We start from the raw sequence: 24,508 nt of genomic DNA on the forward strand, positions 1-24,508 counted from the left end.
CCTGCTTGTGTTCCCTCTCTCGCTGTGTCTCTCTCTGTCAAATAAATAAATCTTTAAAATAAATAAATAAATAAATAAAAATTAAAAAAAATAAAAACCACATTGGTTACATTTAATCATATACTTGTGGAGGGACGTTGGGAACACCTCCACAAATTCCTTGATGCCCCTCCCATCGAGAGCGGTGATCTATGTGCCCCCTCACCTTGAGTCCAGGGCCTTTGTAACAGCCTCAGTGAATAGAATGAGCCTGAGTGATGACAGGACTTCTAAGCCTGGGTTCGAAAAAGCCACATAGTAGCATCTGCTGGTTTCTGAGATACTCACTCTCGGAGCTTCCAGCCACTCTGGAAAAAGTCCAGCTACCCCTAAAATCTCATGGGGAGAGATGAGAGAAGATGGTGGGGAGCCAAGGAGCCCCACCTGTTCCAGACCCCCCGGGTGATCTTGTCTTCCCTGCTCAGGTACCTGACAGGTATGGGAGGAACTTTTGAGAAGACCCCCAGGCCCGTCCACCATCGGACTGCAATAGCATGAAAGACCCCGAGCAAGAACCATCTACATGAGCCCAATTGACCTCTAAGTTGGTGAGCAAAAGAAAAGCTTGTTACTGTTTTTGTTTTTTGCTGTTAATATATTCAGCCCCTGTTTTGGAGAGGTGTGTCAGCAGCTTTAGATCATCGGCACAACTCTTATGTTGTGCGCCCGCCCCTCAGTGACACTGTAGTCCCACGCCCCGTGGGAGGAAGCTCATCCCTCCTTCCGCCTCTCCCCTCCCCTCTCCTTCAGCCTCCCATTCCTGCCGTCTGTGGGTCCACTCTCCCACCGCCCGTGTTTATTCCAGGGCCATCCTGCTCAGGACCATGGGGGTCCCACCCCCTCAGCTGGCCTCCCTGCCTCTGGGGCCCCCCACCCCCAGGGTCTTCCAAACCCAGGGCTGACGGTGTCCCTCCCCACCGCCTGGAGGGCACTCTGCTCCTCCGGTCGGCGCTGTTCTGCGTCTCCAGCTTCGGGCCGACCCGGTCTGCACACCAGCCTAACTCAAGTCCCCCCCAGGCCCCTTCCCTGGACACACCATACGCATCAGCTCATACTGTTCCCTCGCCCCCCCCCATAAAGCTTCTGTAAGGCTCCCCTCCGGGCCCCGACACCCTGGCCCCCTCCCCTCCCCTCCCAGGCGAGCACAGCCTCTCACTCAGTACCACAGCCTGTCCCCAAGGGTCTGGGAACTCCTGGAGGGCGGGATCCCCCCACTCGCGCTTCTAACAGACTCAAAATAAACAGCTGCTGAACCATTGCCAAGGCCAACTTCAGCAATTCCAGTGGGCCTCCCCAGAGGCCGCACGCTCCTGGCATCCGAAGGAGAGTTTCCCAAGGAGAGAAGAAGGGAACGGGTCACCCCTCTGGCCAGCACCAGAATCTGCCTTAGGTTTCGTTTTCCACCTCTCGAGGGGATGGGCACCAAGGACTCTTGTGTCACTGGGTGATGAGGATGTTAATGGCACACAATGAGTCACACATACCCCCAGGCACAGCACGTCACTTTGAGCTAGTCAGGCTTGAAGCTGAGGGGCAGCCTGAAGTAGTGTGAGAGGCCAAATGGCAGGTTTAAATTTTGACTTGGACAGTTTTTGTTTTGTTCTGGTTTTGGGGTTTGTTTTTTGTTTTTTTTTTTTTAAGATTTTATTTTTAAGTCATCTCTACACCCAACGTGGGGCTCGAACTCACAACCCTGAGATCAAGAGTCGCATGCTCCACCGAATGAGCCAGCCGGGGGCTCCAGTTTTGTTCTGTTTTCGTATAATGTCTACTTTTGATTTCCCAAAGTAAAAGTGGTTCAGTGACGGCATGCATGGTAGGTGAGCTACACCAGAGCCCCCCCCAACATAAACGCAACCTCTTTTGTTAAAAGTACACATTTCTGTCATGTGCCAGGCATCTCGCTTATTTCTTAGCACCACGCTCTGAGGAAGTGAATTACCTTCATTTACAGATAGAAAAACAGAGAGGTTAAGTAAGCTGCCCAATGTCACAGCTAGGAACCGGCAGAGTCAGAACCCGAACCAACTGTTAGGGCTGTTAAATTGCTGTGCGGCCTCTCAGCTGACAAGCTGAGGGCGGCCTGCTGTGTCCCGGGTGTGCACTGGTGACTCATCACACCATCCTTGGTACGCACAGACGGTACGTGGGGCACAAACTGGCATCTCTCCGAGCGGTGGGAAGGCCAGTCCTCCGCCCGCTGGCTTTCTTGGCGGAGGCTGCACCTGGCTTCTGTGTTTTCGGGGAAGGTCTGACTCTGGGGCGCGGTGGCGAGATGGAGAAGGAGCCTTCTTTCTCTCGGGAGTCAGAGGGAGGGATTTCGCGGTACGGGAGAGAGCGCACCCCGTGCACACCAGATGAAGGGGGAAACAACCCAGATGCAGCCAGCAAGAAACAGCTGCTGAAGGAGAAATGGGCCGTGTGGGGGCAGAGTGGTACCACCCTGCTCTGGAGGAGGGTGGAAGGTGTGAGCGGACAGAGCTGGAAAGACAAGGGCGGGTGTGGGGGAGGCTACTCTGGCTCCTTAGCCAAGCCCGTCTGTACTGGAGGAATCCAGCTGTGGGAGCTGATTCAGGAGACCCTGGGCACTGCAGAGGGCGCAATGACAAGGGTCTGCACAGGGCTGGGCCTGGGCGGGGACAGACATTTAAATCAGCCTCCCCTCCCCTCTGAACCAGAGCATCCTCCTCCTTCCCCGCAGCTCTTATGCACACACAGACAAAACAAGAAAGAAACAAGATAGAAACAAGATAAAAGCTCCCAGCAGCCTGGGGCCATCTAATTCCAATGGGGGCCGGATATTTTGTTTCCCAGTTATATATATTAGGGCCCTATATATTAGGGCCCTTCCTAGAATTTCTATCCCTCTTTTAACGCCTCCCACCAGAGCCAAAATGAATTGGCAGAACATTCCCAACCACTTCTGCCCTCCGCACAAATCCACAGGCTGTGAGCTTCTCACCCAGCTCACCTCCCGTCCCGTCAACAGCAAGGGCCTGGGAGAAGAAATCACCTTCTGAAAAGTAAAATGGGCCGTTACGTGCCCTGCCAAACCCATCCTCAGCCAAAGTTGATTCTTATTACTGGAGTTTTGGGGGGGGAGAGAGAGAGAGAGGAAGAAATCACCTCTTCTCCCATCCTTTGATGGGTCCCTTAATTTTCCCAGCCGGGCCTTGAGGTCAGTGAAATCATGGGTCTTTGGAAATTCCAACTGCTAGAATTTAAACAAATTCTGTCCTCCTAGAACATAATCACTAGCCCTGTGATCCACATACAACAAAAGTAACCCACAAGCCCACCCTGACGGTGAACCTCTGCACCCAAATCCCCCCTGTCCTCTCCTCTGGGCCGGTACAGCGGTCTGGAGAGGGGGGGGGGAAGCAAACACCTCTTATTCGGGTTGCAGAGGCCATCCGCGGAGCCCAGCAAGTCTGTGAAGATGGGCCACGAAGATTTCATTAAGCAGAAAGCGTCTCTCTTTTCAAACCGTCAAGTCAAACGAGTGAGCAGTTAAGCAACTGTAAGGGAAGAAGGGAAGGGTTTCAAAATGCAGAGCACTGTTATCTATAACACTGCCCAGGGCACTCAATTAACCGCAGGCCCCAGGTCAGCCTTCAGCCTGGCTTTCCAGAAAGGTGGATGGAGCTAGCAGGTACGGTGGCAATCCCAGAGTCCAGCCTCCCGGGGTAGAGATGCTGCATCCGAGGCCTGGGGGTGTGGGGCAAGGGTCGAGGGAGGGGGCTCACTGCCATCCAGTTAGTTAGAGGCTGAGGCAGGGCGGTACCCCATGTCTGTGCTGCCCACCATGGGAGCCAAAGCCAGAAGCAGCTATTTAATTTCAATTCATTAAAATGGAATAAAATATAAAATCCACTTCCTCATTTGCCTGGCCACATCTCATGTGCTCAAGAGACACATGGGGCCGGTGTTGGACGGTGCAGAACGGCACATTCCCATCACCGCAGAAAGTTCTACAGGACAGTGAGGCTTTGGATCACAAGGCTCTCTGAGCTCTTTCCACCCCACCAGGGCCTGGGTCTTATTTTCCCCACAGGTATACCACCCATGAAGCTTCGTGAAATCAGTTCCGTGGGACAGAGCAGCTTTCCTTCTTCGCAATAAAATAGAAGACAACAGAAAATACCATAGTGCATCATTTGCCAACGAAATATGGGTCAGGTCAGAAAACCTTTTCGGTTTTATGCAATTTTGTTGATACACATACACACATTATCTACATCTATGCATTTACAGTTATATATCTGCTGGGCCACAATGTAAAATGCATTCCCTCCTGCGGGTCAAAGTCAGAAAACGTCAGACCCTCTCACTATGGTGTGATCCTGGTCTACAGATATTTGAATGCTTTTGCCCCCCTTCATCTTCCCCTTTTCCAGATGACTCAAATCACAAGACAGTGAGGCGGGATGTCTATTCCACAGCATCACACATGGGTTTTCCTCCAAACCCGATTTTCCCTGTTAATTTTATGAGTCAATTTGGCTAGGCCGTGCTACCTAGCTACTTGGTCAAACATTATTCTGGATATTTCTGTGAAAGTATTTTTTTTAGGTCAGATTAACATTTAAATCAGCAGACTCTGAGTAAAGCAGATTATGCTCCACGATGTGGGTGAGCCTCCTCTAATCAGTTGAAGGTCTTAATAGAAAAAGACTCATCTCCCTTAAAGAGGGAATTCGGCCAGCAGACTGGCCTTTGAACTTGAACTGCAACATCGACTCTTCCCTGGGTCTCCAACCTGCCGTCCTGTGCCACAGATTTCAGACTTGTCAACATCCACCACTGCATAAAACAATTTCTCAAAATAAATCTCTCTTTATACATACATACCCATCATTGGTTCGGTTTCACTGAGAAACAAAGCTTTCCCTGACTAATACACACTCCTATTCCATCCAAAGAAAGCCTCCTCTTCGTTCAAGGCTCTCTCAATTACCGCCTCCTCCGTGTAACACCCCTGATTTCCTCTGTCAGAATAACTGCCGCTTCTGTTGTGCTCATTTCAGTAGTATATTGCTCGTGCTACATTTTTGCAGATTATTTGCCTTGTACTGTGGTTAATATTTAGATTCTAAACCTTGTTACTCAAAGCTCAGTCCATGAACCCGTCAGGGGCATCAGCATACTCCAGAAACTTGTTAGAAATGCAGAATCTCAGACCCCACCCCAGACCATGGATTCAGAATCTGCGTTTTAACAAGACGCTCGGGTGAGTCCTATCATGTCAAAGTTTGAGAAGCACTGTTTTAAACAAAGCTCCTTAACCGTGAGGAGCATTAAAAGATGCCAATGCCAAGTTACTACCCTCCGAGATGGATGTAGCTGGTCTGGGGTACAGCCTGGTCAGGGGGCATCAGGATGTTCAAAGCCTTCCCAGGGGTAGGGGTTCCTAATGTGCAGCCAAGTTTGAGAACCACCATAAACACACCCCTCATTTTATAAGAGGAATTGAGACAGCAAAGTCAAGAGACTGGGTCAGGCCACAGAGTGAGTTAATATCAGGAACAGGCCCCCACCAGGGTTTCTGGTGTCCCTGAAAATGTTAACGAAAGAGAAAAAAGATCCATATGCACGATCACAAATCTAAAACGAAACCTGGGTCACCCAACACCCAGCTCACGAAGGACATTGTCGCTATACCCAGTGTCTCCTTTGTAAAGAAGAACCAGTGGGATTCTCTATGAATTCAGAGAACCACTCAGTTTAGGTTGGATCTCCGGAACCCTTCCCATTTATAATGACTGTCAAATGCTAAAGCCAAGGGTAAAATCAGTGCTGGGAAAGACAGGAGCCACCCCCCCGGGCTAGGGTGACCCAAAAACGCCCACGCCAACACAGCTCCTTCGTATTGCGCTGGTCCCCGATGTCCAATTACACAACTCCTGTACCAGGTACAAGATGGTGCCTTCTTAGCATTGTTGCCATATGGCATGGATTCCCCAATCTGAGTTAGGAAATAAACAGGTATTTCCCCTCGGGACTCCCTCTGGGTCTTATCTTTATGCTGACCCGGTCCTCTAATTCCTCTGCGGGCGCTGTGATCAGTAACAACAGGCTCCCCCCAGTTCAGTCCATCATGTGCTCTCAGGCTAACAACACGCAGAGGGGCCCATCTTGGGGGGATCCCGGCGTGGACACCAGTTACTCAAGTGTGACAAGGTGGCATTCTCTATTGTCCCCACACCTCCCCCCCTTGGCCTCCTGTAAACTGTCCCCAGGACAATTTCCTGGCCCGGAGTTGGCAGGAATGAACATTCCTTTGACAGGAATATCCCTACTGCTGCTGACAATGCAGTGGTTCTTTTTAGCAAAACTGTATCTTCCCTTTAGTGCAACAGAGCACAGTCTGCTTAATGAGGCAGTGCAGAAAAAGCTAACCCCCAACGCACACTGTGCTGATAAATTTGTGCCCAGAAATTATACTGAACCCCACCGAATTACCAGCTTGACAACTGACGGCGGCAGCTACACATACAGATGTGTTCTCAGCAGTGACATTAACAGGAAGAAAAAAAAAAAAACAACACATACACCATCAAGGGCATAATGCACATCAGCAGACATGCACACACACACACACACACACACACAGCTGGGAAGGAGCCTTCCCCTTAAACCAGTCATGCCACTTTGCCCCCAAAATGCATCTCCTCCCTTGCAGATAAAGGGAAAACTGCTTCCTGGTATAAAGGAGAGCTATGTGTGTTTGTGTAATAGATTAAAAAAAAAAAAAAGTCAAGCTTATCAACAACCTGGCAGCAATAGTAATAAAACAATGCTTAAAAATATTTAGGCAAACCAATTCATTTGGGCCCATAAGTGCCAAGCTTTTACAGTGAGTTAACCGAGTAGCCAGACGAGCTGGGAACTAGCAGGGACTCTTCTAAACCGAGTAGAGCACCCGCATTTTACAGTTAAGGAAATGAAAGTCTAAGAGGCGAGGTCACTCGCCCAAGGTCACACAGCTAATTAGTTACAGTGTCAGGACAAGAACCACCTGTCCGGGCTTCCAGGCCAATAGCCCTTCGGCTGCACCGTATCACCGTCCCCTGCCGCCCAGAAAGAGGTTCCTGCAGATGGTGAGGAATGTTCTCAGCACAAAGGTTCTGAAACAGATTCCCACCGCAGCTTTGGCTAAAAAGAAAACGTCCCGCAGAGCAAAGGGTACTACAAACATAGCAATAGCATGGCTCCTATATCCTTTAGGAAGCCTGAAGCCAACATAGAGTTTCACCTGCCACCCCCGGGGTAAGTCCAGAAGACATAGGGAAATAATGGGGCGGCACCAGCCCTTTTCAGCCGCGTTTGGGTTTTGGCTGTATACAGTTAGAATTATAAATGAATTACCCTATAACCAGGAGGCTATGGCTTCTCCCCAAATTCAGAGTCATATCCAGTTACTCCCCCTGCAAAACAGCAGAGCTCCTCGACCTTTATATATCCATTTCCCCTTCCTAGAAGACTTGCTTTTTCCCTTCGGCCAAGGCTGCACTAATTTTTGCTTCTACACCAATGTCTGCACGTGCCTGGGGACAGCTGTCCCAGATTCCAAGGATCGCAGGATGTAAGAACTGGAGAGCCACCCCAACCAAATTATTTTCCCCCACGCTACTGTATCTTTTTTTTAAAAAATAAATTAATTTTTTTCCATTAAGTTCAAATTTTTAAAAATAATCCCATAAGCCCATAAGAACCATCATTAGGATATTGGCTTATTATCTACCAGATTTCAATTTTCGGAGGTGGGGGGGAAGAGGTGTATGTGTGTGTGCTTTCAACAGGCCACCATCACGATATAGGAATATTTCTGTGGGGCGCCTGGGTGGCTCAGTCGTTAAGCGTCTGCCTTCGGCTCAGGTCCTGATCCCAGGGTCCTAGGATTGAGCCCCACATCGGGATCCCCGCTCCGCGGGAAGCCTGCTTCTCCCTCTCCCACTCCCCCTGCTTGTGTTCCCTCTCTCCCTGTGTCTCTCTCTGTCAAATAAATAAATATCTTTAAAAAAAGAAAGAAAGATTTCTGTATCTTTTTTCTTTACCCATATCATAAAAAATCCCCATAATGCTGCAGTCTTCCCATACATAATTTCAATGTCTATTTAGTATTTAATCAGCTGTATTAGCCATACTTTCCTGTTTCCCTGCTGTGGATTTAGGTTCATTTCCTAGTGTTTCAGTAACACAAATAAGGCTTCACTAAACCCTACTATGTGTGCAGGTTTCTGCATAGTTATTATCTGAGGTTACTTCCTTAGGAGAGCTTCCCAGAAGGCAACCTCCCATTTTTACTCACTGTTGGAGAAACTCGGGCCCCAAATGAGTAAATACCTGAGAAGCTAAAAGGAACACTCTCTGGAGACCATGTGAACATCGACAAGCCACTCAACTCCCCCGAGACTCGGTTTCCCTTGGGCCTCAGGAGCTGGGTCCCTGCAAGGCCTGTCTCGGTGGTCTGCCCGCCAGGAGTTTTCCCCATCTGCTACTCTGCGTAGCCTACCGTGCACACAAATCACCCAGCCTGCCTCCCTCCTGTCTCTCTGCTTTTTACAGCAGCTGCTCGGGAAAAGGACTTAGTCAAAGCCCATCATGGGACCAGATTTGTTGGAGTATGTGGGGGCCATGCAGATCAAGTCCAAGGTGTGCAAAACGGGCCGTGGTGTTGCCTGCTCCTCCCACTGTGGTCCCTGGAGCTGCTTTCCGAAAACAGGTCAGCCGTGGAATTACACAGACCTCGCCGCATACCTGGGGCTGGTGACCGAGGGCCCTGTGACAATAATAAACACACCCGGGCCCGGTGCGTGGGGACGTCCCAGAAGCCAGTATGTGGGGGAGGGAGTCAGCCTGTGTGTCTCCTACCAGGGTTCTCCAGGACAGTAAAGAGGCCACCGTGTCTGCAACCACCAGTCACACCCCTAGTGGACATCTGCAGGTGAAAACACCGCCCTCGGCCCAGAGCAACCAGAACAAATGGAAAAATACAACATGCCATTTATCGTTGGCTTCTTTTAACAATGAGTTATAGATCAGTAGAGAAGGGGAGACCATACAAGAGTATTTCCTCAATCTTTTGGCGGGAATGAGAGGACACCGTACTGTGCCTAACTCTGGACCTGGTATGCAGTGAGTGCTTGATAAAATGTCAGGTCCTCTTCCCATTTCAAAAGTGATGCGTACCGGGGTGCCTGGGGGGCTCAGTCAGTCAAGCTTCTGACATCTGATCTCGGCTCAGGTCTTGATCCCAGGGTCATGAGTTCGAACCCCACACTGGGCTCCACACTGGGCATGGAGCCTACTTTAAAAAACAAAACAAAACAAAGATGATAGGTCCCTATCCTGGAATTAAGAGAAAAAAAAAAGTGATGGGTAGGTTCTGGATAGATTATAAGCTTGTCCAATAGTAGATAACCTCTCTTATACATCTCTGACCTCTTACCCCCCACGGTCTAGAATACCACCATACACATTGTGGGCACCAATAAATGGATGGTGAATACAAATGCTGGACCAGTTTGAAAACGGACACCCAAGCAGGGGACTGCTTTCAGAGGACGTAGCTGATCCCACCGGCTTCCCCAGCACCTGGAAGCGACAAGCGCACCTGCCAGGATCGTCCTGACTGGGCTGCGGGGGCCGAAAAGGAGAAAAGCCAGTGTCAGCTGCTTAGGGCACGTCCCCCGTGGAATCACCCCACCTCGTCGGGTAAGCACAAGCAGCCTCGTCTCAGTTCCACGGACAAAGCAGCTCGGAGGTAGCCCTGCGCCTCCTGGGGAAAGCCAGGCAGCCTCTGTGCCCTAGATGTGAACGGCTGTGCAGATTAAGTCAGACAGGCCACGTCCCCGAGGGCTCTAACCCTGTCCCCCAGGACTCTCTGAGAGCAGCACAGTGCGGTGTAAACAAATGTCCCACGTGGGTGGTGCTAGAAGGAGCAGAAGTTTAGACAAAGAGAACCATGTGGCATTATTTTTTTCCCCCTAAATGTTTATACCTGCTGCTTCTTCCTCCTTGGGGGGTGGGGGGGCAGCTCTGTTGGAAAACGGGAAGAGACAGAGCAGGGGAAAGAATCTCATATTCCACCGCCCACTTCTGATTATTCATATTCATGTGGGAGATGAGAGGGGCTGTCGATGACAAATTTCAGGAACAAGTCATCTCAAATCCCTACCTTGCCCTTGATTTCAGGCAAGCGCCGGTTGGCGGGAGGCGCACTGCGCATGCGTGCGCCCACACCCTCACGAAGGCCCACTCACCTCTCCCTCCCAGCTCTGACTGGCTGGAACGTCCGCAGTCCCAGTGCCCCCAAGCAATGCTCACACAAATGGGTACTGCTTTCACAAAGTGAATGGGACTTGAAGGGGGGGGGGGGCAATAATAACTAGAAAATCGGAATTACCTATTTTTTGAAGCTTCATGCATTAGTACTCCTTTAACCTTTCCCCTTAGATGCAGGGAAGGACAGGGGGAATGGAAAGAGGAGGCATTCGGGCGGAAACCCCATCTCCCCCACTATGCTGGCAGGAGAAGGGAAAGCAACCTTCCCGTGAAGTCGGGGTTCTTCCCCAAAGCCGGCCCTCAGGAACTGGCTGCAAGAGTGTTCTACGTTCTTGTAGGATTACCAGGCCTGCTGCGAGTCCCTTCCCTCCTGCCCTCTTGTGCTTCTCTCTGCTTTGAGCTCTACATCGGCCAAAAAGAGGGAAAACCTCCCAAGGTTGCTGCGAGGGCTAAGGAAGCATCTGCTGGGAGCCAAGACTGCATTCCTGCCCTGGCCTCACTCCAGCCTCATTGGGGCCATCTGCTGCCCAAAGTACCTGTGATGACCCCCAGGTGGGCAGGGGTATCATTTATCAATTATCATTGCTTACTCACTGCCAGCCTCTAATGGGGATTTCAGGAAACTTTCCACAGCCAGCATATCTCCTTCTTGTTAGAGTCCTTACTAATAAATAGAGAAGGTCACACCCTTACCTTATTAAGCTTCTACTAATTACTCATGAGAGTAATTACCCACCGTGTAGACTATCATCCCATTCCTGGGAGAAAAGGAAATGCGCCCAAAAGTTTACATGTCTCAAGAATCCACATCTAGGGGCGCCTGGGTGGCTCAGTTGGTTAAGCATCCAACTCTTGGTTTCAGCTCAGGTCATGATCTCAGGGTCCTGGGATTGAGCCCTGCATGGGACTCCAGCTCCACACTCAGCTGGAAATCTGCTTGAGGATTCTCTCCTTTTCCCTCTGCCCCTCCCTCCTCCTCGTGTGCTTGCTCTCTAAATAAATAAATAAAATCTTAAAAAAAAGAATCCACATCTAGATCAAGCATAAATGAGTGCTATGTTCACTGCTAAATCCCAGCCTGGAGATCAGCACCGTCCGCTAGAACTTTCTGCAATGAGGGATATGTTCTGCGAGGCCCCATCCAATATGGAAGCCACCAACCGGCCACATGTGAACTTTGAGCACTTGAAATGTGGCCAGGGCATCTGAGGAACTGAATTGCTCATCTTATTTAGTTTTAACATGTGTCAATGTAAAGAGCCACACACCAGAGTGTAGCTAATGACTACTATATTGCAAAGCACAGAACTAGACAGTGCCAGGTATATGGATGGTACTCAATAAGTATCGCTCAAGGGAAGAGTGAATAGATACTAAGTAGCTCACTATAATAAGTTCTGATGAAGCAAGAGTCTCAATGATTATTGGGGACTCACTTTCAGTCAACAACCTTCTGAGTCAGGTACTTTGATTAACTCTGCTTTACAGATGACGAAACTGAGGCTCAGAAGAGTTAAGTGGAGGGTCCATGGCCATACAGAATGTGGCAAGACCAGGACCCAGCCCCAAGCAGAGTGACCCGGCAGCTTCTTAAAACTGGTCAACTTTGTCACTGATGAAAAAAGCATTCGGGAGCCTCACTTTACTTTCTACAGGACGACACCAAATTCAACAGGGATCTTTTCCTTTTGAAATAAAGCAATGAAGATACGATGTGTCACCTGTGGAGATTTTTTTTTTTTTTAGATTTTATTTATTTATTCATTCATTTATTTGAGAGAGAGCGTGAGCACGAGCAGGGCGAGGGGCAGAGGGAGAGAGACAGAATCTCAAGCACACGCCATGCTGAGCACGAAGCTCGATGTGGGGCTCAATCCCATGACCCTGAGATCATGACCTGAGCTGAAACCAGGAGTCAGAGGCTTAACCAACTGAGCTACCCAGGTGCCCCTGTGGAGACGTTCTAGAAGCCTAGCCAGTGCACTCACCTAGCAAGGCCTTGGTGACCAGCTACTGGATCCCAGGTCAAGAACTAAACATCCATCCCACCACTGTGGCCTTTCCCTAATACCATCTCCCCTGGACAGCAGGCTACCCTGCAGGAGCCTCCCAACCATAGGAGCTCTGGGCTTCTGAAGCTGACAAGCCCCTCCGCATGTCAAGCACTGAGTGTCCTTCTCCAAGGAGATCCTCTTATCCTTTCTCTTGCAGTGAATCACAGCCCCACCCAAGCACTGACCCTTGTACCGTAAGGGGTTCGACTATCACACAGGGATGCGAGTTACAAAACCAGAAACTGAGCAGGCTCCCCCTCTCCTCAGCTGACCCCACTCTCCACCACAGCATGGCCCCGACTCCACCACACAAGGAGCTTTTGTCTTTACAATGTCCCTCGCTGAATGGATTTTTGCAGCTCTTTTCACACCCTATAAGGTGGCCATTTGTGCTCCTCTCAAGGGGTTCTTTCCAGTGATCCTGCAAGCTGGATCCTTTGCCTACCCCAGAGCTGTGTCATCTGTGACTGTCACCATTTGGAATTGAGGGGAGAGAAAGATTTAAGTGGAATTTACTGCTGATGGTGTGTGTGTGTGGGGGGGGGGTGACCTGCCGACCAAAAAAACGAATTTTTATTCTAGATAAGAACAATTTTTTTTTTAATTTTGTACATTCTTAGGCTACTCTAACTTTGTCCTAAGTGGTCAGTCATAGGAAACACAATTTTCCTCAGAGTGTTGCTCCAGAACCAAGTGGTTCCTTGAAAAGGATTTTATACCATAGAACTTTCTATATCTTCCTTCATAATTATTTAAATCCAACGCCCCCCCCCCCCCCCCCGGCCCCTCTGGATCCAGTATAAGCCCCACCTCCTCCAGAAGGTCTTCCTGGACCAATCCGGCCCTCAGGGAGTCCTCTTCCCTCTGCTTTCAGGCAGGATCCATTATCTGCAGGGCCACCTCCTCAGGAACTCCTACTGCCTTTCCTCACAGGCCCTGCACATTTTATCTCTAACCTCAAACCCAAGTTCCCCAGTCAGCAAAACAAAAGGCTCAGCAGCGGACTTTTTAACCAGCCTCTAGATCCAGCCCTTCTAGAAGACAACACAGTGACACTTCACCACCTACCAGAGGAAGCCCCTTCCAGATCTCACTTTCGTGCAAGTCTCTCATTCACACATATAACACTTTTGTAAGGGGAAGTCTCTGTTTGTTGTTGTTGTTGTTTTCTATTTTTTCTCCTTCGTTTTAGTACCCTTTGTGGATTGGCATGGGGAAGCTCCCCAGTGACTGAACCCTTAATCCAACACTGCTATTTTGGGGTTATTTAATTGCCATAAGCAAATACTTCCCGGCCTTACGGTATCGCAATTCACTCTGGGCTTAATGGTATACTTTATTGCATTGTAATGCGTTTGCATATGCTTATCTTGTGTCAAGAACAAAGACCATAGACCGTATCTTACTATCTGGGGCATTGCTACTCTCAGCCAACTCGGGGCTATAGGCATTCAAACACATTTATTAAATAAAAATAAATAAAGAGGAGAAACAGCCTCCAGACACTGGGCAGAAGAAGTGACTGAAAGATCCTGGACCACCTCGGATAATCTTCAAATTGGAACTGTCCCATAAAGAATGTTCAGTGCATTTATCAAGGCCCAGGGCAATGCTGGTGTCCGGGATGTCAGTATCCGCTCACATGGCCGTCTCGCTTTTCTAAATAATGAACCATTTCAATGAATATTTGGCAAAGCTAATTTTACTTGGGCTGGAGAATTTGTTCAGCTGCATCTAGTTCCAAAATCAAAAATAAAGGGAAGTATTTGAAAACCCAAAAATCTGAACAACACAACAAAATCACAAAAACCAATGCTTATAATTCAGTAAGAAGAAGACAACCTAATTTAAAACTGCTCAAGAAATGTGAAGATATATGACTGGCTATGAAGCACAAGATACGGTACTCTACATCATTTGTCATTAGGGAAATGCAAATCAAAATCATAATGAGATCGCACTACACACTAACATAATAGTGACTATACTCAAAAAGGCTGACAATGGGGCACCTGGGTGGCTCAGTCCGTTAAGCGTCTGCCTTCGGCTCAGGTCATGATCCCAGGGTCCTGGGATCGAGCCCCGCATCCAGCTCCCTGCTCCGCTGGGAGCCTGCTTCTCCCTCTCTCTCTGCCCTTCCCCCTCGCTTGTGTTTTCTCTTTCTGGGTCTCAAATAAATAAATAAAATCTTTAAAAAAAAAGGCTGACAATACCAAATGCTGGTGATGGTGTAGAGAAATTAGAACATTCCTACATAGGTGGTAGGAATATATAATCGTACAGCTATTTCAATTTTTTTTTAATTTATTTATTTGAGATAGAGAGAGAGGGAGTGCTAGAGCAGGGGGAGGGGCAGAGGGAGAGAGAGGGAGAGTCTCAACCAGACTCAGCACTGACCTTGACCCTGAGATCACGACTGGAGCCGAAACCAAGAGTGGGATGGGTATAGCTGCCTCAGAAAGCAGTCTGGCAGTTAGTTAAAAAGGTAAATACATACATACCATACAACCCAGCAATTTCACTCTTAGAGAGCTATCCAAGAGAAGTGAAAGCATGGGTCTACAAAAGACTTGGGTATAAATGTTCATAGCAGCATTATTCAAAACAGCTAAAAGCTGGAAACAATATAAACATCCAAATGGCGAATGGATAAACAAACTGTGGTATATCCATACAACAGAATATTACTTGGCAATAAAAAAGGAATGAATTTCTGACAGATGCAGCAATGTGGATGAACATCAAAAACATGCTAAGTGAAGGGTGCCCGGGTGGCTCAGCCGGTTAAGTGTCTGCCTTCAGCTCAGGTCATGATCCCAGGGTCCTGGGATCGAGTCCTGCATGGGGCTCCTTGCTCAGCAGGGAGCCCACTTCTCCCTCTCCCTCTGCTGACACTCCCCCCCTCTGCTTGTGCTCTCTCTGTGTCAAATAAATAAATAAAATCTTTAAAAAAAAAAAAAAACATGCTCAGTGAAAGAAGCCAGACACAAAAGACTACATATTATAGGATTTCATTTATATGAGATTTCTAGGAAAAGCAAAACGATAGGGACAGATCACATGCATGGCTGCCTGGGGCTTGGAGCAGGAATGGGGGCTGGCTGCAAACAGGGAGGAGGAAACTTTTGGGGATGTTGGAAATATTCTAAAACTTTTTACACAACGATATACATTTACAGAAATCAGTGAATCTCAACAGGTAAATCTTATGATACATAAAGTTTATCTCAATAAAGCAAAAAGCAATGCTAAAGCTACAAACCAACTTAAGTGGGGCTTCAAAACTCTATGGCTTCGGGTTTTGCATATTATACTAGCTAAAAGAGCCTCTCAGTACCATAAAAACTATTACAGTTGGAAATTAGAAATTTTAAAAACAAAGTCATATCATTTTAATGTGAAGTTATTTTTTTCGGCATTTTTTTTAAATACTCCACAGGGCATTAACAATTCTGAAGGGAAATCTAAACTCCAAGGCGTCCTTGCTTGCTTAAACCTGAGAAGCAAGCTTCCCCAAAGCCCTGTTGACAGATGCAGAATTGGTCAGGGTAAAGGGTCCATGTGGGTCTCAGTGTGAGGATTTTAAAGCCTTTTCCCCGGAACATCCCCCCTTGGTTGAGTCTGAACCCAAAAGATCTTTTGCCTTCAAGGTCTTCCTGCTTTAGGGGAAGATGCTCAGAGCGCGCTCTCCTAGGGACCCACACTCACCAGCTGAACTCCAGGGAGCAGCTTCCACACCAACAAGACTTGCCAGACCCACACTTGTGTGACATGCCTGCCAGGTCCGTTTCTGCCCAGCTTGCCTGGCCAGGTGGCCTTGATCCAGGCAAAATGTGGATTTATCAGGGTGCTCCAGAGAAACTGAACGAGTAGGGAGCTAGGGAGCGGTGGGTGGGTGGATGTGTGGGGAGAGGGAGAAAGAAAGGGAGGGAGAAAGAGAGAGGAGGGGGGAAGGGAGGGAGGAGGAGGAGGCAGAGGAGGAGATGGAGAGTAGGGAATGGGGGGGGGGGAGAGGGGGAGGGAGGGAGAGGGGAGTGGGGAGACAGGGGAGAGGGCAGAGGGGGGAAAAGAGGGGGAGAGGGGAAAGGAAGGGGAGGGGGAGGGAGGAGGAGAGAGGGGGAGAGGACGGGGAGAGAGACCATGGGCGGGTGAGTGAGAGCAGGGTAGGTTTATTTTTAAGGAATTGGCTCATGCAATTATGGGGCCAGACAAAGTCCAAAATTTGCAAGGCAGGCCAGCAGGCTGGAGACCCAGGGAAGGGTTGATGTTGCAGTTTCCAGTGTGAAGGCAATCTGAAGGTAGAAATTCCTCTTCCTCAGGACCTCAGTCTTTTTCCTGACTCCTGACTCTTGACTCCTTGGAGGCCCTACCCTAATGCTTGTGCACAAAGGGTCTCTGCCTCACCGAGGTCCTCAGCCAGCACGCAAGCAAGAGGGGCTGGACCATAAAACTCCACAGAGCCAGTTACGTTCATCTACTTACCCATCCCATATCTTACCAACAGAGACACCCTAAATGTAATAATAATGACGACAAGGTTGGCATCATTTTATCGTCACATATATCTTTTCTTTCTACTGTTTTACTGTGGTCACTATAAAAGCGGCAAAATGCCAAATGTGTAGTTGAAGACAGTATATAAAGAACCTACACAATCCAGAAAGGTCTACTTTTGTAAAATCTTCAACCAAGTCTGTGTTTTCGTCATTGGCACCTTTGGGGAGTGCGGCCCAGCTGGGGATGATCACTCCTAATCCCTCCAGCCCCACTTCCCTGCAGTAGAGGGTCCACACGGCATTTTGTGATGAACCCCCCCCACGTTATTAGATAACCTCCAAAAAGACTGAGCCGGGAGAAAGCATCAGACACAAGCAGGAACAATTGGGAGTGGGGGCTGGAGGGTGGGGGGGCTAAACTGGTAATATTTGTATTTGGGAGTTCCTTCCAGCACACGGGCCCCGGTCTAAAGAGGGGTGGGTGATGAGGCCCACACACAGACAGAATAGCACAGAATGATAAAATTCTAGGGGTTCAGAGTTTCCAGGCACCTACTGAAGCCTCAGCTACGTCCCTGCCTCTGAGTTCCATGGAGGGCCCTGCATCCTTCTCACAGGTGATGATAAATCCTCACAGGAGCGTGGTGCATTCCTGGGAACACCATCAGCACCTTCTAGATCATGTATCCCTGAGGCAAGTACTAGATTCTCAGCAAATCCCACATCTGAAGCTTGGCATATGCACATTCCCTTTAAAAAATAAAAATTAAAAAAAAGGGGGGGGCACCTAGGTGGCTCAGTGGGTTAAGTATCCAGCTCCTGGTTTCAGCTCAGGTCATGATCTCAGGGTGGTGGGATCGAGCCCCACGTCAGGCTCCACGCTCAGCGGAGAGTCTGCCTGAGACTCTCCTTCTCTCCCTCTGCCCCTCCCCCTGTTCTCTCTAAATAAATAAATAAATCTTTTAATAAATAAATATATAAAAATTTTAAAAACCTTTTAACTGTATTTTCTGAATCTGGCAAGAGGGAATCATCTCTAAAATATACGAAAAACAAATCTTCAAAAGTACCATTTGGAACAGGCTAAAGAATTTATCACCTCAAGGTGAAGTAGAATATTTATTGAACTTATACAGATAGCTCCAGGGGGAGGGGGCGGTGGCTAAGTCTTTACACACCCCCTCTCATTTTAATTGTCATACCAACCTTATATCATAGTATCTTTAACTCCATTTTATTGATCGGAAAACTGAGGCTCAGCGGGGATGGCTACACAGTTGTGACCTGCTAACCTTTTCTATCATCAACGGTTCTGTGAATCACAACATCATCTATAATGATGGGCCATGATTACCCTGAATCAAAATATGTAACTAACTGCCAATGTATTTCCTTCTTGGTGCAACCCTTAAAACATGCTATTTACTTCCACCACTTTTTTTTTTTAAGATTTTATTTATTTGAGAGAGCGAGCATGAGCACGAGCAGGGGTAGGGGCAAAGGCAGAGGGAGAAGCAGGCTTCCCGCCGAGCAGGGAGCCTGACACGGGGCTCGATCCCAAGACCCTGAGATCATGACCTGAGCTGAAGGCAGATGCTGAACCCACTGAACCACCCAGGCACCCCTACTTCCACCATTTTTTTTTTTTTGGTTCTTCCCCAGTTTCAGGATCAAAATGTCCAATCTCTTCATATGGCTCCTTCTCACTCATACATTTTCAAAGCCAGATATCATCAACAAAATAATCACTCAACTGCACCTAATTTCAGTTAGATGAAATGAGACTGGTGGTGCTTGACTTTTCCTAACAATACACAATCATTTCTTCCATTTACATAATGCTCCGGAGCTTCCTTGACCCTACACCAAGCTGACAGACCAAAACCATTTCCCTCCGTGCTCAGCGGCACAAACCCGGGGAGAAAAACACAACTGCCTCTTCCACACAGTCTTCGGAGAGAAAAACATCCAGAAGAGACGTCAAGGGGGAGCTGGGATTCCAGAATGGTTACTACTACCAAGTCCAACAAGGATGTTTGATCATCTCCAGCCCGATCTCTCTGTGTGGCAACCACACCGTCCCCCCAGCCCTGCTTCCTCCTGGTTCCTACCTACCCCTGTTCCAGAACCCCTTCTCCACCATGGGCAACTGCAGACACTCCGCAGTAGGGCAGGAAAGGGCACGGTGCCCCAGGTCCTCAGCTGAGGATGCCAAACAAGTCTGGGCAGGATCAATCAGTGTGCACACAGCCAAAGCTCAACGAGACCCTACAGCCTTAGTCCCCATCCCGAAGGAGCCTGCCCTCCCACGGAGAGGGCTTTCCCCCAGAGAGTCTGCACTACGGTCTCCAAAAACTAGGGCAGGGAACACAAAAAACAGATGTTGTCACATCACACACAAAAGCCAACAGGTATTTTAACACAGTGCTGCCGTCAGGTTAATTATTCACAGCAGGGTTGGTCTTGTTTTCCCGGAGAACACCATCACATCTCTGTGTCTGGCTGATGCCGCAGGCACAGCGCCTGGGAACTGGAGAGAAATTCTCAATCCTGGGTCCCGCCCTAGAATCTGCATTTTGGCAAGATCTTCCCCCCCCCCCCCCCCCCCGCCGGGGAGATGAGCCCGTGTGTGAATATCTGAGGGGCACTGGGCTACAGCACACAGGACAAAATGTTACCGATTGATGGACCCATCCTGTTGATAATCGTTTGCCTTCCCCGAGCATCCATTCATTCATTGAAAAGGCATTCATTCGTCATTTAGCAAATATTTAGTGTGCCTACTGGGTGACTCAGCGCTTGGCACTGTCCAGGGGAGATAAGGCCACCCTGGTGAGCAGAGCAGGCACAGGCCCGACCTCCAAGAACTTTCTTTCCTGTTCGGGACACAAACAGCAAACAAGAGGACAAGGAAACGAATGAAAGAGGTCATCACAAACAGCGATAGCACTACCCAGAACAGGCAGAGGCTACAGGGGTATGATTGAGAAGTGGGCAAAAGGAACTTTTGGTTGGGAGGGGAGGACCAGAAAGGCCTCCCTCCTGAAAGAACATCTGAGCTGAAACTTGAAAGTGAGAATGAGCTAGCCCTTCAGAGGAGTGAGGGGGAACCCTCCAGGCAGAGGGAAAAGCCAGTTTGCAAAGGCCCAGAGTCCAGAAAGGGGCTGCTGTGTTTGAGTAAAAAGGCCCCAAGTAGCTGGAGGGTCAGGGAGAGTATACGGTCGCCAAAGAGGTGACAGGCATTGCTAGGCAGAGCCAGTTTAGGCCAAAAAAACCCTGAATGCTGCTCCAAGTGCCAGGGGAACCGCTGAGAGCCTCTGAGCAGGGAATGACATAGCGCCATGTATGTGTATGTATGCCACTCTCCCGTTGTTCAGAGACCAGACTGGATAAGGAACAGGAGTGGACCTAGGGAGGCAGCGGGTGGCTCATTGCGTAGTCTGGGTGCGGGAGGACAAATTAGACACAGGTCTTGACTGACCCCAAAGGCTGGCTGGGAGCTGTACTGCTCTGAATACTAAGGTGAGTGAGCCCATCCTGGCTGCCTTCAGGCACGGGGCAGTCAAGGCAGAGCGAGGCGCACAAGGAAATCGACAAACAGCAGTGTCATTTCAGGGGCCGGTTAATCTGGCAACATCTTTGTTAAAGGAAATGAGCACATACTTTTTGACCGGCAGCTCACAGACTGACCCTACAAGCGCACTGGTGTGTGTGCAAACGGACATGGGTTCTGGGTTATTCATTACACGTTCGTAGAAGCAAAAGACTGGGAAAACAACCTAAATGCAGAGTAATAGGGAACTGGTTAAATAAATTTTGATTAGTCCACACAATGAAATACTATACAGCAAAAACTAAGAACATGGATACCTTCGCATGCTGTTTTTTTATATACATACAGATGTGTATGTGAGTGTATACATAAATTCTTCTCAAGATAATACTGCTGCATGACAAAAGATATATGACAGTGTGTATGAGATGTTACCAACTATGTAAAAAAGATTTAAAAATGCTCACAAACATATTTGCCAGTACATACCTAGCAAAATCTTCAAAAGGCGACATTAAAAAACAAAAAACAAAAAAACCAAAAACAACCTGGGACTGCCTCTAGCTGAAGAACAGGGACTAGTGGATACTTACCCTTCACTGTGCACTTTTATAGTATTTCCAATTTACACCACGTGGATATATATATGACCTATTCAAAATAACTAAATAAAACTTAACTTTTACACAAATGCACTAAAATAGGTTCAAGAAAAGATGGGAGCAGCCTTTGGTGCTGAGACCCCAGGCGGGTATGTGAGGGGTGAGACTGAGAAAGTGGGAGACTTCAGGGAGGAGGCAACCCCGGGACCGAGTCTTGCAGGGTGGACAGGCATCCATCACAAACACAAGGCAGAGGCACGGACCTATAATCAAACAGGGTCCGTTCGAGGACACACCAGGAGTTCTGGGGTTAGCTGAAGCCCTTGGGGTTCCAGAACAGCCAGCAGGACAGGAGACTGGGCAAGGCTCGTCACAGGCCGGCCCTTGCCTGTCGTGCCAAGAAGTTGGGACTCTTCCTAGAAGTGACGAAAGGGGGGCAGAGTGACACGATCGAGTCTGAGGTTCTCCAAGGAAAGCCTGGCAGCAGTGTGGAAGATGGAGAGAGGCAGCAGTGAGGAGGGGCAGGCAAGCAAGCTCGCTCAGAGACTGAGGTAGGGGCCTTGTTCCTTCCAGGGAGGGAGCGATGATGGAGAAAAAGGAACAGATTCAAGAGAGAACGGATTCCATGCGTGGGGTGAATAGGAACAAAGGAGAGTGCCAACGATCTCATTTGAGCTCCTTCGATCTGAGAGAAGGAACTGAGGCCAAGAAGCAACTTTAGGGGATGGAACAGGAAGAAAGGACTCTGGGGAGGCAGATGGGTGGGTTCAAATCCCTGGCTATCCGTCCCTGAGCAAGGCCGCTCAGCTCTCTGAATTTCAGGTTGCCTCATTTGTAAAATGAGGCTACTGGCTAGGCTAGGGGGCCAGTCTCACTGTGAAGGGAAGTGTTTTATACACAGCACCTGCCACATTGCCTGGCACGTGATGGGCACTGTAAAAATTGTACAAAAGAGCTGAAGAAAGTCTCTACAACAGACGAATGCCTAGTTCACCAAAGGAGGGATTTCAAGGGAATTTTTAGAAATTCAAGGAGGATATCTATGATTCTATTGACTCCAAGTGTCATTCCTCGATGGTGCCCAGACCAGCCCCTCCCCTTGACAGACCAGAGACCCATCATGAGTATGGATGGAGGGCCGCAGACCACCCACCATCACTGGGCAAGCAGCTCAAAGGCCAGGCCTTGGCCAAAAGAAGGGCACTTCACCGGGACCGGTCAAGACTGGCTCGTTTCAATTCCAGGCAAACACTAGCATCTATAAACCCCCAATGGTCAAACCAGCTCTATAACTGTTAGGGGTGTTTCACTTCCTGTGTTGTGTGTGTGTGTGTGTGTGTGTGTGTGTGTGTTGGACCTCTAACCATGACAGCAAAGCACACCAAGACAACTCCCCAGCTGCATACTCACAAATACAATCTGAAAGTGACCTCTGGGCATTTTCCAGTGAAGATGAACTGGGGAATGAGACAAAAGTCCAGCCACATCTAAATTCAACGACCCCCGCATTTTCTATAATCACAAACTATCTCAAATTACCTGCAAAATCCAGGAGTTTAAAAAAAAAAAAAGCCCAAGACTTACTACAAAAATATAAACAAAACCCTAGTCCTTAGTCATGATTATTAAACTAGGTCTATTTCTGAAGACTCTTGCTTGGTTTTGAAGAGGTAACTTCAAATGTTAATCTTGTCAAGGAAAAAAAAATCATAGGAATTTTTGAAAATAAGTATCCAGAAATGTGTAATTTGTACCACTTCTCTCCAACCCAGAGCCCCCAAATGCTTTCTTGGCTAAAGTACAAGAGATGGTCCGAAAATAGGAACATCCTTGTTCCCGGAATGGCCACTTTCCTGGAGATAGGCCTTAGGGCTGCTGACGTGCAGGACTGGGCTGCCATAGTGGGGAAAAGCAATGTTACAAGGTCTTTCTGATATGACCAGTCATGGGCTCTCTACAGAAACAGAGTTCAGGACAGACCTGTTGGATACAAAGTGACCTAACAGATTTATGCCATTTGGATGGTTATAACCTGCCTGATATACACAGATCCACTGTAAGCACAAAAGTGAGCAACCCAGTATATAGATTACATCAAACAGAAAAGTCAATGACATTCAATTCAAGGCCAAAGAAAATAAGCAACAGATGTCAGAAACTTAATAAAATGAACATGAAAACAAACGGACAGCCTTGGGCAGCCTCCTTAGGAATTCTATCAGATGTCCCTTCTCTCCCTTCTTCTCGGAGTCAAGAGCAGAATGGGCTGATAAAAAATGGTTTTCGGGGCACCTGGGTGGCTCAGTTGGTTAAGCAACTGCCTTCGGCTCAGGTCATGATCCTGGAGTCCCAGGATCGAGTCCCGCATCGGGCTCCCTGCTCAGCAGGGAGTCTGCTTCTCCCTCTCCCGCTCCCCCTCTTGTGCTCTGTCTCTAAAATAAATAAATAAAATAAAATAAATTAAAAAAAAAAATGGTTTTCTAGGGCTCCTGGGTGGCTCAGTTGGTTAAGTGACTGCCTTCGGCTCAGGTCATGATCCTGGAGTCCCGGGATCGAGTCCCGCATCGGGCTCCCTGCTCGGCGGGGAGCCTGCTTCTCCCTCTGACCCTCCCCCCTCTCATGTGCTCTCTGTCTCTCTCATTCTCTCTGTCTCAAATAAATAAATAAAATCTTTAAAAAAAAATGGTTTTCTAGGAAGAAAGAGTTGTACCTTCTGGTCTTAGGTCTCTGAAGATAGAATTAACATATACGTCCATTTCACCTACCCTAAATTCAGGCCAGTTTTAAAAAATAAAACATGGCTTCCAAAATGACATATATTACCATTGATTGGCTTCTGAGTACTGGACCTGCTCTTGCCCTATAACTCTTAATGTCGCGTCCTGTGCCATAAGATTTGTCTCTTTCCTCATCAGTAAGAATTCCAACTTTCAAGGGTGGGTGTTACATTGCCTGGGAGAGTAAGGAGTGAGCAGTATTCCTGGGACTGTCTTAGATACGTGCGAGAACTGCTGATGGACAAACTATGCGCTCCTTTTTCCACTGGGCATGGCAGGGACGCCGATGCTCTGCGCTCTGGGATTGTTCAGACCGCTTGCGTTAGGTGGGGGGACCGGATGGCGAGGGACGGTGAGCTCATTCCCAATCTGCTTGTCAACATCAGGCCTGGGAACTTTCCTGACGGTTATTAAGGAGGGACTACAGCATGCTCCCATGTGAAACTGGTTGCGTTGGGCCTTTTCCCACACAAAGCACCCATGCCTCCGGAACTACTGCGCCCATCCCCGAAAGATTTAACATCTATTATTTCAAACCCACGCAGAAGACAATTCCCGAGCGGCCACACTCGACAGTTCAATCCCCCTGGTTTTGCCAAACCGGTTGGTTACTAACCCAGAACCCCCTGGAAGACGTCCCAGGGCATCCCCCACCCCCATCCAACCACTCCCGCCATCCACCGCCCACGGCGAAGGCGCA

At 48.5% G+C, this 24,508-nt stretch overlaps 1 protein-coding gene across 1 annotated transcript in view; it reads right to left on the reverse strand.

Annotated features, from left to right (window-relative positions):
* Positions 1 to 24,508, reverse strand: part of GFOD1 (glucose-fructose oxidoreductase domain containing 1) — a 104,299-nt gene that overhangs the window by 78,915 nt on the left and 876 nt on the right. The window lies entirely within an intron of this gene.

The sequence above is a fragment of the Neomonachus schauinslandi genome, chromosome 8 (genome assembly GCF_002201575.2).
Source record: "Neomonachus schauinslandi chromosome 8, ASM220157v2, whole genome shotgun sequence".
In the NCBI taxonomy this organism is placed as follows: domain Eukaryota; kingdom Metazoa; phylum Chordata; class Mammalia; order Carnivora; family Phocidae; genus Neomonachus; species Neomonachus schauinslandi.